Source organism: Adiantum capillus-veneris, chromosome 29, assembly GCF_014529385.1.
Source record: "Adiantum capillus-veneris isolate H3 chromosome 29, ASM1452938v2, whole genome shotgun sequence".
Taxonomy (NCBI): domain Eukaryota; kingdom Viridiplantae; phylum Streptophyta; class Polypodiopsida; order Polypodiales; family Pteridaceae; genus Adiantum; species Adiantum capillus-veneris.
In genome coordinates, this window is record NC_140959.1 from 57993354 (window position 1) to 58006529 (window position 13176).

Below are 13176 nucleotides of genomic sequence, written 5' to 3' on the forward strand. Positions count from 1 at the left end.
AGGCTATGTGTTACACATTCCCTTTGTGAGAAAGTTATGTATGAGTCCCATGCTGCTCTATAGGCGGGGCATAGAGGTATTCAACCTACTCTCCGAGGAGTAGAGACATAATTCTATTGGCCTACCATGAAAGTGGACATACAAGAGTTTTCTTCAAAATGTGTGGTATGCCAAAAGACCAAGTATGATAGAGGGAAGAAACCTAGATTACTCCAGTCATTGCCTATCCCAAATTCACCATGGGAGAGTATATCCATGGATTTCATCTTTGAATTACCCAAGTCTATCCATGAGAATACGGGAATATGGACAATAGTCGACAGACTTAGCAAGCAAGCACATTTTATTCCTGTCAAAAAGACTATTAAGGCACATCAATTGGAAACTCTCTTTATATCTCAGATTTTCAAGCACCATGGATTACCCACATCCATCGTGTCAGATAGAGATCCTAGAATGACCAGTAGTTTTTGGAAAGGTCTCTTTGAAAATCTAGGAACAAGATTGAATTTCTCTTCGGCCTATCACCCACAAACGGATGGCCACAGTGAGATAGCCAATCTTACGATACTCAATCTACTCAAGACTTATGTTACCGAAGTAGATCAACGCTCACAATGGGAAAAGTACTTACCTCTTGTAGAGTATGCCTACAACAATACTGTATATACTTCGATGGGAAAAGCACCTTTTGAGATCATTGAGGGAAGATCTAAAAGTCCCTTGCTACTCAAAGTATATGGGAAGATCTTCGTCGTCGATGAGTATAGCCATGACCTACAAGAATCTTTTCAAAAGATTAAGGAGGCTATATCCATCTCTCAACAAAGGCAAAGAGCTACTGCTGACAAGCACAGAAGGGCCTTTAACATTCAAAGAACATGATTGGGTCTTACTTAAGTTTCCTAAGTCTTGATTAAGGCAAACGATGGGAAAAAATCCTGTAGGCCAACAAAAGTATTATGCTAAACTAGCAAGAAGATACTATGGTCCTTTTCAAATCTTGAAGCCCATCAATGATACGGCTTATCAACTCAAGTTGCCCAACCATTGTCTCATACACAATGGCTTTCATGTAAGCCTACTTAAGCCCTACAAAGGAGAGCCACCAAGTGAACCAATTATTGAAGACCCTCCCGAAGTTGAAGACCAAGAAGAGTGCTACAGCCCGAAGCTATCCTTCAGCATGAAGATAAGGTACTACGACATGGTAAGATTATTCGACGATATCTTAGTAAGTTCAAAAATTATCCTTTTGAAGATGCTAAATGGATGCAAGGAATATAGCTTAAGGATAGTATGCACCTTGTCAATGCTTACAATGCTACATTAGAGTAAGCAAATGTACAAATTTCTTTAAATGACTCATGTTTTGTCTTATAAGACTAGTCCTCTTTTTAATTGTGCACAAATTTAACTAGTGTGCATGCTTAGAATCATGTTTGTGATGACGATGCCTCTCAAACACTAAGTAGAATTTATCACTCTACTTTGGGAGAATGAAATGGACTAAAGAGCAGCCATGCTTGCGTCAGCTATGTCTCCCAAGCACCCAATGGATTAGTCATGCATCTTGGAAAGATGTCGTAGGGTAAAAAGGGATCCTCTACATGCTAAGTAAACTTGACTAATGAATAAGGCTTTATCTCTTCTACCTCATAGTTGAGGACGACTATGATTTCAAGAGAGAGGTAATGTCATAAAATCTAATACCTAGTATTTAACCAACCCAAATGATTTTCTCATATTAAAGTGATCACTTAATGTGGGAGAATAAACGGGAACAAGGGTTAAGATATAGACATGTGCTTATAGATCTATCTTAACACGAGGCCAATGGTAAAGGGGCCCAAATGAGAGTTAGTCTATCAAAGAGCAAGGCTAACCAATGGAGCATAAGACATTAGGGTTATCTTCATTGAAGACCTCCAATAATGTATATAAAATTCCTTTGACCTTAGATAAGCTAGGGTTGGGCTTGAGCCGGGAACCCGACCCAGCTCAAGGTGTTAGTCCTGCTTGTTGACTGAGGTGCTTGATTATTGAGGTGCTTGAGATGCTTGAGGTGCTTGACATGCTTAAGATGCTAGGGTTGCACTTGAGGTGAGAACCCAGCCCAAGCTTAAAGTGCTTAAGGGCCAAGCTTGTGGTGGGGACTGGGCCTATGCATGAGGGGCTTGAGGTGTCAAAAAGTCAAATATTCAATCCCTACAAGGAGGGGGCGAGCCATACATGAGGGAAGATGAGAGAGAACACCCACACACTCACACAAGGCATGCATGGTACAAAGAAACAAGAAGGGACACTTGTCAAGTTCCTCCTCATGTTGCCCTCATGGTGTGCCTGAAGTCTATTGGTTGGCCACCCAAGGGGTCCAATGATAATTTAAGAGGTTTAATTATATGATTTTGCATTTATCAAGTCCTCTCTCTCAAAGGGGAAAGGGGGACACTTGTCCCAAGGCTACCCTTGCTGCTTGTAATGCTACCTACTTCTGATTGGCTAGGCCCGGAGGGGTCCAATGAGCTTCAAGCATGAGTTACAAGGAGGGGTCAACCCAAGCAAGCTAGGGGGTTGCTTAGGGGTTATACTCACCCACACACACTCACAAACACTCTCATTGTGTGCTATGCAAAGTGCAAGAGCTCCCTCTCCTTCTCCAAGCAAGTAGAGGTTGAGAGCCTACACCCTATGGAGTGCGAATCCAACCAAGAGCCATGCTTCAATGCTTAAGCTTCCAATCTCCTTCTTCTTCATTATTATGCTATTATGTATGCTAGCAAGAAGAGTTATGATAAGTGAAGAACATTCTTTCTCGTATGAAATGTTTCTTTTTCCTCTTCCCTACCCTCATTCCCTACTTGCTCTCTCCACCTTCGAAGGTGTTTGAGGTCTTGGGACGAAGGCTTGGGATAGTTAAAGCTTTGTTCAAGTTTATCTTATGCTTGTGATGCATGAAACTTTCCATCTTCATTGCATCACCTAGGTCACAAGGAACACAAAGATTGTATTGTAACAAGTCTCTCTTAATGGGAGAAATCATAATACAAATGCCTATTGGAGGCGGGACCGGCTCCACATAAATCCGGACCTCAACTGTTGTCATGTTCTCTAAATTCTCTCTCTTACAAAAGTATTTTTCATGCCAAGTTAACTAATTGCTATGATTATGTTGCTATCATCAATTATGTTCACCCGTTATGCTCACAAAGTCATTTCTCAAAAGTACTCTCATTAATTTCCGCTACTCTCAAGTTAAATAGGCCAATTCCATTCCATTACAGCATTACAACTCAAGGAATTGATCCACTACTCTGGAATCACAAGCATAACTCTTTCCATCTTCATTGCATCACCTAGGTCACAAGGAACACAAAGATTGTATTGTAACAAGTCTCTCTTAATGGAGAAATCATAATACAAATGCCTATTGGAAGGGGGACCGGTTCCACATAAATCCGGACCTCGACTATTATCATGTTCTCTAAATTCTCTCTCTTACAAAAGTATTGTTCATGCCAAGCTAACTAATTGCTATGCTTATGTTGCTATCTTCAATTATGTTCACCCGCTATGCTCACAAAGTCATTTCTCAAAAGTACTCTCATTAATTTCCGCTACTCTCAAGTTAAATAGGCCAATTCCATTACATTACAGCATTACAACTGAAGGAATTGATCCACTACTCTGGAATCAGGATTTACATAGAGTATCACTACACTAGCTCGGAAAACTAATAGAGTACAAATGTGGTGTCTGGCTATGTGTCCGGTCAGGTGGACGCCCGTTCGATAAGTTCTCAAACACTTACACTTCCTCTACGTAACTCCCTTGGCTAATTTCTCTGTTTATCTGTAATCAACCGGGTTAACCCGTTGTAAGGGAGTTTAAACTCCATGTTCTAGCTACAACTTAATTACATTTTGGTGTTGATAACGGTGTCGCTTGGTCAACATGCTACTTTTCTTGTTCAGTTAGCAGATCCTTCTATTTTCATACATAAAATTATTTCAAAGCACCTGTTGGTATGGTGTGGTGCTTCTTCCTCTCCTCACTTTTCTCACAGCTAGCAGCCGGGTGCTGTCCCGACTCATCTTTGAACCCTTAAACCCTCGACAACGGCAATTATATTGAGCAAATGGTTTTGACCTTCAACAACTTGAGCTCTTGATCCAACTAACTAGCAACCGATGACATAAACATGAGCTCTTTAACTATTCGTTTGATACGAGGCTACAACTTTTTGTTATGAATGACATGGAGCTAGAAAAGGCAGTGGTTGGCGGTATGCAATCTGAATGCATTGAAAGGGTGCACACATGTGGCCGAGCGCTTGCCTGACTTCCCAATCCCACATTTTATGGATGAAGCCGCCAAAACCATTACGCACACATGATAACCAAAAAAGCTATATTTTCTGCGCAAAGTCAGGTCTCTTGCTTGGTGGCGAAGGCAAAAAAAAACGTGCAATATTTGCAGACGCAGCGTCCAACTGTGTCCACTACCCTACTTTCACACAGAAATCGCAACGGCTGGAATGTTGATGCCACGTCACAGTTCGGAGCCACAACGGCGTGGAGAACCTAGCATGTGCCCACCCTTTGAGAGGGATGCCCTCACTTTCCATTCAATCAAGATAGCTAGAGCTTGAGTACGGTGGGGACATACTCTGCTACGGTCTAAAATAAGTCCAGTCGGATATTCGAACCAGCACTTGTTGTTACAAATAAAGTATCAAGTAGTGGTGTCGATGCAACAGGCTTCATTTCAAGCTCCGGCTGTGGCGATCGCGCTGGTTATGGCGTGCTGATGACCCAGCTTCTCTCTGCGCCATATGCTCAAATAGCTTCCTTTACAAAGCGTAAGCTTTCTGCTTGTTTCCCGTCGATCTGACCTACTCCATACTTTCTGTAAGATTTCTTAGAAATCGATCTCATTGCAGTCCTTTGGGGCTGCATGACGGAAAGCTGTTTGTGAAAGATGCTGCCTTTCCTCATGAAGCAGCACATTTAAGCCATCAAATTCTGTGCACCCTCTCGTCTTGAGCTCGGCTTCTTTCCTTGACAGTATTTCTGCCATACCTCCTGATGGGTGAGGCCCCTCTTGTATGGCAGTGGAATAAAGAACCTCTACTTCGCTCATCTCCGCACAAACGACAAAGCTTATCTCTTTTTCACTTGTCTTCCTCATCTTCTATGAGGTATCAGGAGGCCCATTTGGCATCGAAGATTCACTGCAGGCAGGTGGCCCACTCTTAGCTATCATTGGATTCTGCGTGTTCCCTTTCATTTGGAGCATCCCGAAGCTTAATTCATCACAGCAGAGCTGGGCACTATGTTTCCTGAGAATGGGGGCTATGTTGTGTGGATACAAGAAGCTTTTGGGCCATTTTGGGGTTTTCAGCAGGGATGGTGGAAATGGTTGAGTGGCGTTATCGACAATGCTCTTTATCCAGTTCTCTTTCTGGACTACCTCAAGGCATTTGTCCCTGCTGTAGCATCGGGACCTGTGAGAGTGATGGCGGTAATCATCTTGACCGCAGCTCTTACTTACTTGAATTACAGAGGGCTCGCTATAGTTGGAAATATTGCTGTATGTTTGGGAATATTCTCCTTGCTCCCTTTAATTGTAATGGCACTCTGTGCGATTCCAAGGCTAAATCCAACCAGCTGGTTCGCAATTGATTTTGCAACTGTTGATTGGACGACATGCCTCAACACATTGTTTTGGAATCTGAACTATTGGGATTCGGTGAGCACCCTTGTCGAGGAGGTAGATAATGTTGAACGCACACTACCGAAGGCATTGCTCTATGCGCTTGTTTTGGTCATGGGTGGGTACATCGTGCCTCTGTTGGCCAGGACCGGTGCAACCAATGTGGTAAGAAGTGATTGGAGCGATGGGTACTTCGCAAATATTGCAATGGGGCTTGGAGGTGTATGGCTAGGATGGTGGATGGAGATCGCAGCGGCAATGTCAAATATGGGACTGTTCGAAGCTGAGATGAGTAGTGACTCTTTTCAGCTTCTCGGCATGGCAGAGGGTGGCATGGTGCCGCGAGTTTTTGCCACTCGGTCTGCACATGGTACCCCTACCTTCGGCATTCTCGCATCTGCATCAGGTGTTCTTCTCCTTTCATCGTTGAGCTTCAAAGAGATAATTGCGGCTGAGAATTACTTGTATTGTTTTGGTATGATTGCTGAGTTTGCAGCTTTTCTATGGCTGAGGAAGTTTAAAGGTGACAAACATCGTCCCTACAAAATACCAATTGGGTTTACGGCATGCGCTCTTATGTGTATACCGCCTACAGTTTTGATTATATTGGTGATGGTCATCTCCACCTTAAAGGTGATCATAATTTCCTTTGTGGTTGCATTTATAGGGTTCCTACTTTACCCTTGTATAGAATATGTCAAGAGGAAAGAGTGGATACAGTTTTCCACAGGCAAAGAGGAGGATAAGGCCTTGATGCACCAAGAAAGAGGTTAGGGACATGTTCATATATACTGCCCACATATTCTAAAGAAATACTCTCTCTATATTTGAACATGACCAAAGCAACACATGGACAATACAGTAGTATCTAGATTTCTTGCTGTCTTCTAATCATGGATGGTAGGGTGAGGCACATCCATCCATTAAGTTAAGGCTATCCATTGAATAATGCATTGCAATGGACAACAAACTCCTCCCGTTTTTTGCTCTCTTTCTCAACAAGTGTGCGTCGTGTATATTGCAGCAAATATCATCACTTTCCAAATCTATATCTTAGTAAATGTTGGTGTATGTTTCTTACCTAGTAGTCACACTGTCGTATTAGGAAATTAACATTTTGGATCTTGTTAAAGAACTCCATGGAAAATCTAGTATACCAAGCCTTGCCTAAGCTGGACATGCGAGGGGGTGGGATCTGCGGTGGGATGATTGAGCATTGTAGATCTCGAGCAAAAGTAAACTCATATAAACTTGGGTACCTAAGTTTACTTTGCCTCCCTTGTCCCCTCCCACTCCGGAGGATTGAACCCAGAACCTTGGGGATGAGAGTCATGTGCTCTAACCATATCGCATGCGCACATTTTTTGTGGAATGTAGATGTCTTTAGTTTGAATTTTGGCATGGAGCTGTTTGGTAGCTGAGAAGTAAACTCGGGAACTTGGGCTTACTTTTGTACTCTGTGTTTTCTTCCGCAATAAGATCTACAATTGATGTCAGGCCCCTAGATTTATGAGGGCCTTTGATTGCATCTCCCATGTCTGTATGAGATATATCTATGGCAAGCCTTAGGTTTGTTCCCAATGTTTTGACTTAGCAATTGGCAATGTCCTTCAACATAAGATCTATGGTTGAAGAAAAACAAAAAAAGGCATTTGTGTTTATTAACTAATAGGAATTGGCATAATGTGAGTGCCATGTTGTGGGGCTCTTTTTAGCTACTACTCTCTTGGCTAGCAAAAAGATTAATGCTTGATTAGAAATTATCATTGAGATTTCATTGCATTGCAATCAATACACTTTTTCTTATTTTTCTTCCTTTCATCATTTGCAATAATCCTTCCCACTTAGGATAAGCTATGCGATTCATTGAGTAAGAGAAGTGTGCTTCAAGGACTTTCAAATGAGCCCTTACTCATCTCATTTGGAAGAGTTTTAATTATTTACCATTCTATGAAAACCCACAAACACAAAACAAATTGTTTGCAGGTCGTCGCGACGGACGCCCATAGCATAGCTCTCAAGCATCAACATAAAATTATTGATACAAGGGAAGTGACTCGGATGAAGCATGGAAACTCACTAGGGTGTCAATCTTAATGAAGTGAACTAGAAGAGATGCAACTATTAACTCTACAAGCAAATCAAACGCACTAAAGCCAAGTAATCTGCCTATGTACTTCTACACAGCTCTACAGTCATCATGTCCGTTCACCATGCAAATCATATCAGAATCGCACGAAACTTGAAGGGAAGCTACAGGGGACTATCAGGAACATATCCTATCACTGTCACAGCATTCTGGAGAGGTACAAAGATCGCGATCGTTCGTCCCTCAGTACGCAAAAACAGTAAACAGATGATCCTAAAAGATCGTTTTTGGTCCCTAAAGCCTCTCTTATGGTCAAAACAACATAAAATACGTATATAAACACTCAAACACTACAAGAGGTTGTGTGCTCTTGTGACGCTGTTAGCGACGGAAATACATTGGGTTTTTATAACCCCCGGCGTCGCTAAAACCGTCGCTAATAGCGTCGCTATATGCGACGCTATAGGCGTCGCTATATAGAGACGCTCATAGCGACGGTTATAGCGACGTTTACACAGAAGTCTATAGCGACGCTCATAGCGACGCTACAGAGCCATAAATAGCGACGGTTATAGCGACGCCCGAGAGAATTTTTTTTTGGTGACAGGGCATTGAATGCCTTGCCACCCATCAACCATATTGTACTTGATTCACTTTTTAAAAAAGTGCAAGGGTAGATAATAGACCCAAAATAGCATTAGGAGATTTCGGAGGTCTTTTGGAGGGCCTTTTGGAAGAGAGAGGAAAATAAGCTCCTCCAATGAGAGAAGAGCCTACGTTACGTAGAAAAATAGATTGATATTAACAAAAATATAAAAGGTGTCCCTCTCCTCATTTAATAATCTAGTGGTCCTTGAAGACGATCACTCTCTTTCATTTAATGCGAGCACCTTTTTCAGAAGTTAGATGCGGTGCATTTGATACGGCTTACGTCATCACTAGAATTCAAAAAGTTACAAAACTATCAAGTGGTGGAAGATTTTGAAACTTTTGATACTGTCAATGCGTCCGGAACGCCCAAATATCCTAGAAATGAATGTCCAATTGCCTAGCTCCGACATCCAAAGAGGCAAAGAATGTCAAAAACCCCTAAAAGAACATTTTACTAACGGCGCGCGAGGGGTCATTCCAAAATTTTGGAATGCCTCATCGCGCGCCGTTAGTAAAAAGCCCCTTTTTTCCTCTTTTAGAGAGATTTTTGAGAGGAAAATGTCAAAAAATCTCTAAAAAGGCCTCCATCTATCACATAGGTTTTTTCTTCATTATCTTAGCCTTAGAGATCATAATTTCGGGTCTATAAGAGTGAGCACGCACACCCATTGTTACAATTCTACAAAGTGCATTTTGATCGCACGCACGCACACACACACACACACACACACACACACACACACACACAGACAGACAAATATAACATACACACAAACACACAGAGACACAAATATAACATACACACACACAGACAGACACACATAGAGACACACACACTCACAAACACACAGACACACAAATATAACATACACACACACACACACACAAACACAAAGAGCCTCTCTCTCTCTCTCTCTCTCTCTCTATACTATAGGCGCGCGTAGAGAGGGACAACCGGTGTGCATGTCTCTATGCGCGCCTTTAGTACTGTGCATCCACCAGTGTATGTGTTTATGTGTGTATGTGTGAGTGTTATAAAGAGAGGAAGTAAGGCGGGGGAGAGAGAGAGAGAGAGAGAGAGAGAGAGAGAGAGAGAGAGAGTCTTTCTGTTACCTTATACTAACGGCGCGAGGAGGTGTTTTTTGAGGTCAAAACATGCTCCACGCGCGCCGTTAGTAATGGGAGTCTCTCACTCTCTCTCTCTTTAAATATGCTAAGCTATAGAAAGGAAGGAGAGAGAGAGAGAGAGAGAGAGAGAGAGAGAGAGAGAGAGAGAGAGAGGATGGTGCAAAAGTGCCATAGAGAAACATGGGTAGGCTATAAGAGTGAGCACGCACACCCATTGTTTCGGGTCTATAAGAGTGAGCACGCACACCCATTGTTACAATTCTACAAAGTGCATTTTGATCACACACACACACACACAGACAAATATAACATACACACAAACACACAGAGACACATATATAATATACACACACACAGAGACACACACACTCACAAACACACAGACACACAAATATAACATACACACACACACACACAACCACAAAGAGCCCCCTCTCTCTCTCTCTCTCTCTCTCTCTCTCTCTCTCTCTCTCTCTCTCTCTCTATACTATAGGCGCGCGTAGAGAGGCACAACCGGTGTGCATGTCTCTATGCGCGCCTTTAGTACTGTGCATCCACCAGTGTATGTGTTTATGTGTGAGTGTTATAGAGAGAGGAAGAAAGGCGGGGGAAAGAGAGAGAGAGAGAGAGAGAGATTCTTTCTGTTACCTTATACTAACGGCGCGAGGAGGTGTTTTTTGAGGTTAAAATGCTCCATGCGTGCCGTTAGTAATGGGAGTCTCTCACTCTCTCTCTCTCTTTAAATATGCTAAGCTATAGAAAGGAGAGAGAGAGAGAGAGAGAGAGAGAGAGAGAGAGAGGATGGTGCAAAAGTGCAATAGAGAAACATGGGTAGGTTATAAGAGTGAGCACGCACACCCATTGTTACATCCATTGTTTCGGGTCTATAAGAGTGAGCACTCACACCCATTGTTACAATTCTACAAAGTGCATTTTGATCACACACACACACACACACACACAGAGACAAATATAATATACACACAAACACACAGAGACACAAATATAATATACACACACACAGAGACACACACACTCACAAACACACAGACACACAAATATAACATACACACACACACACAAACACAAAGAGCCCCCCCCCCCCCTCTCTCTCTCTCTCTCTCTCTCTCTCCTCTCTCTCTCTCTCTCTCTCTCTCTCTCTCTCTATACTATAGGCGCGCGTAGAGAGGCACAACCGGTGTGCATGTCTCTATGCGCGCCTTTAGTATTGTGCATCCACCAGTGTATGTGTTTATGTATAACGCTCTTTTCTACTCGCACTCACATCTTTTGATTGAAAATTATGAGTTTTCGACTTGCCTCTTCTATCACTCAATTCATTGCGTCATTGTATTTATATGCGTCATTACGTCATTGTATTTAATGGTCTTTGCGTCATTGTCTACTCTATTCATTCAATATTAAGTTTAAATATTCGTGTGTTTAATGCAGGTATGGATGATGAGGAGTTTCTTTCTTCTTTGTCACCGCAGCAGAGATAGTGGTACGTGGAGCGTCATCGCTCTGGCGCATCATCGTGCGTTCCTACTCCATCCGCATCTCCCTCTCTTTCGGAGCATTCGGCGCGCTCCGAAGCTTCAGCGTCGACGAGATGATCTTCACACTCGGTTAGACACCGCAGCTGTAGTGGTGGCGGTGGCGGTTGTTGTGGGGATTCCGCCGTCGATGCCTCCACACCGCCTCGTGTTCGACGAGGCTCTTTACCCTCCCCTTCTTTGCCCGCCCCCACACCAGCCACAGCATTGCCATCTACGCCAGGTTTTGCGCGGCTGACTGTTCCTAGCAGCTACACACCTCTACCTACTCCGCCAGGAGCCACCCCACTCGACACTCCTCGCTTCGGGGCCCAGACGCCGGTGGAGACACCTAACGTCCGTACCCCCATCGACACGCCGCTAGAGACCCCTGTCGGGACACCCAGGTTCACGCGTCACCGGCTAGAGGGCTTGCCTTACTCCGTCGACTTCAGCGACGGCATCATCATGAATGATGACGGCAAGAAGGTGATCTCGCGCATGCGTGGTCTTTGCTCTCAGCTGTTCAGACACTACATACTAAACAAATGGAGTGAAGTACCAAGTGATTTAAAAAACAGAGTCATCAGCATACTTCATGATGAGTTTCCCGTCCCAACACGGGATCAGCGCTTCAATGAAGACCTGGTGAAGATTCGAATGCGCGAATACTGCAAATACAAGCGTTCCGAAGTGCAAAAAGCAATCAAGCATGGGTGGAACAGGCCAGATTGGCTGGCCAAAGAAGATTGGAAGAATGCGAAGAAAGCAGCGCGCGAGAATCCCGACAAGTGGAAGCAACAAAAGGATGTAGCCAAAACGCGAGTAGAGGCAAGGAGCTCGCACCACTTGGGGAGCGGTGGATGAGCATCATTTGAGGCCGATTTTGTAAGTGTTTTTGCATTGCTCTTTATGTTCGATAGTTTAGGGTTTATGAGTTTTTTAATTCTAACATAATGAAATCTTTGTATGTTTTGACAATGGTCGATGACAGGACGTGATCCCACACCGTACGAGCGCGAGTACGCAGGCAGGAAGGGCTTAAACGCCCTGATGGACATTCTCAGTTCTCGTGGCGGCATGGTTAGTATTAGGGTTTACTCTTTTCTATTTTTTGTATTGTTTTATAAATGTCGTTATATGTTTATACTTACTGAAAGCTGTCTTATTGTCTTTTTTTGCAGAATTCGACAGATACGCCGCTTGGACGCGATGAGACGTCTGACTAGACGACGTCAGTTTAGCCGTAGCTAGATAGCATTAGTTTAGGGTTTCTCATAGCTTATGTATCATGAGACGGATTTTATACGTCTTTTTGAACCATGTATATTATTATATTTGTCACCGCAGTCCATTTTGCCAATCAATTCTTTATGCGTATGATGTTGTACAATTGTCATTATTACATTTTTCAATCAATTCATTTTGCTTATGATGTGTACAATTGTCAATTTTACGCTTGTCAATTTTGCAAATAATGCGTCTTGTGGGTGACATTAGAAAATTTCGGAGGTCATTTGGAGGGCCTTGTAAGAAATTGTATTTCTCTCTCTAGAAACTTTTTTTAAAATGCACTTGCACCTTGTGAGTACGTCCAAAAGGACAACCAGACACTTTAAAAAGTAGATTTATATTCCCAATCGTCCTTGAAAACGGTCACTTTTTTATTTAATGTGAGCGTCTTTTTCAGGAGGCAGGTGCGGCACATTCAAGGCAACTTACGTCATCACTGAAAGTTGAAAAGTCACAAACTGTCAAATACTGATAGATTTTGAGGCTTTTGACACCACCAGTGCGTCCGGAACGCCAAAATACCCTAAAAACGAATGTCTACTTGTCTCATTCCGACATCCGGAGAGGCAAAAAATGTCAAAAAACCCCAAAAAATGGACTTTTTACTTAAGGCGCGCGAGGAGGCATTCCAAAATGCTAAAATGCCCCTCTGCGCGCCGTTAGTACAAAGCTCTTTTTAGTGCTTTTTGGACAATTATCTTTCAAGAAAGCCTACCCATATTTCTCTATTGCACTTATGTGTCTCTATCCACACGTTTTCAAGGA

General features: G+C 42.9%; 1 pseudogene; it reads left to right on the forward strand.

The window, feature by feature from the left end:
- Window positions 1-5125: 5125 nt before the first annotated feature.
- Window positions 5126-7229, forward strand: LOC147419256 (putative polyamine transporter At1g31830 pseudogene; annotated as a pseudogene).
- Window positions 7230-13176: the final 5947 nt, after the last annotated feature.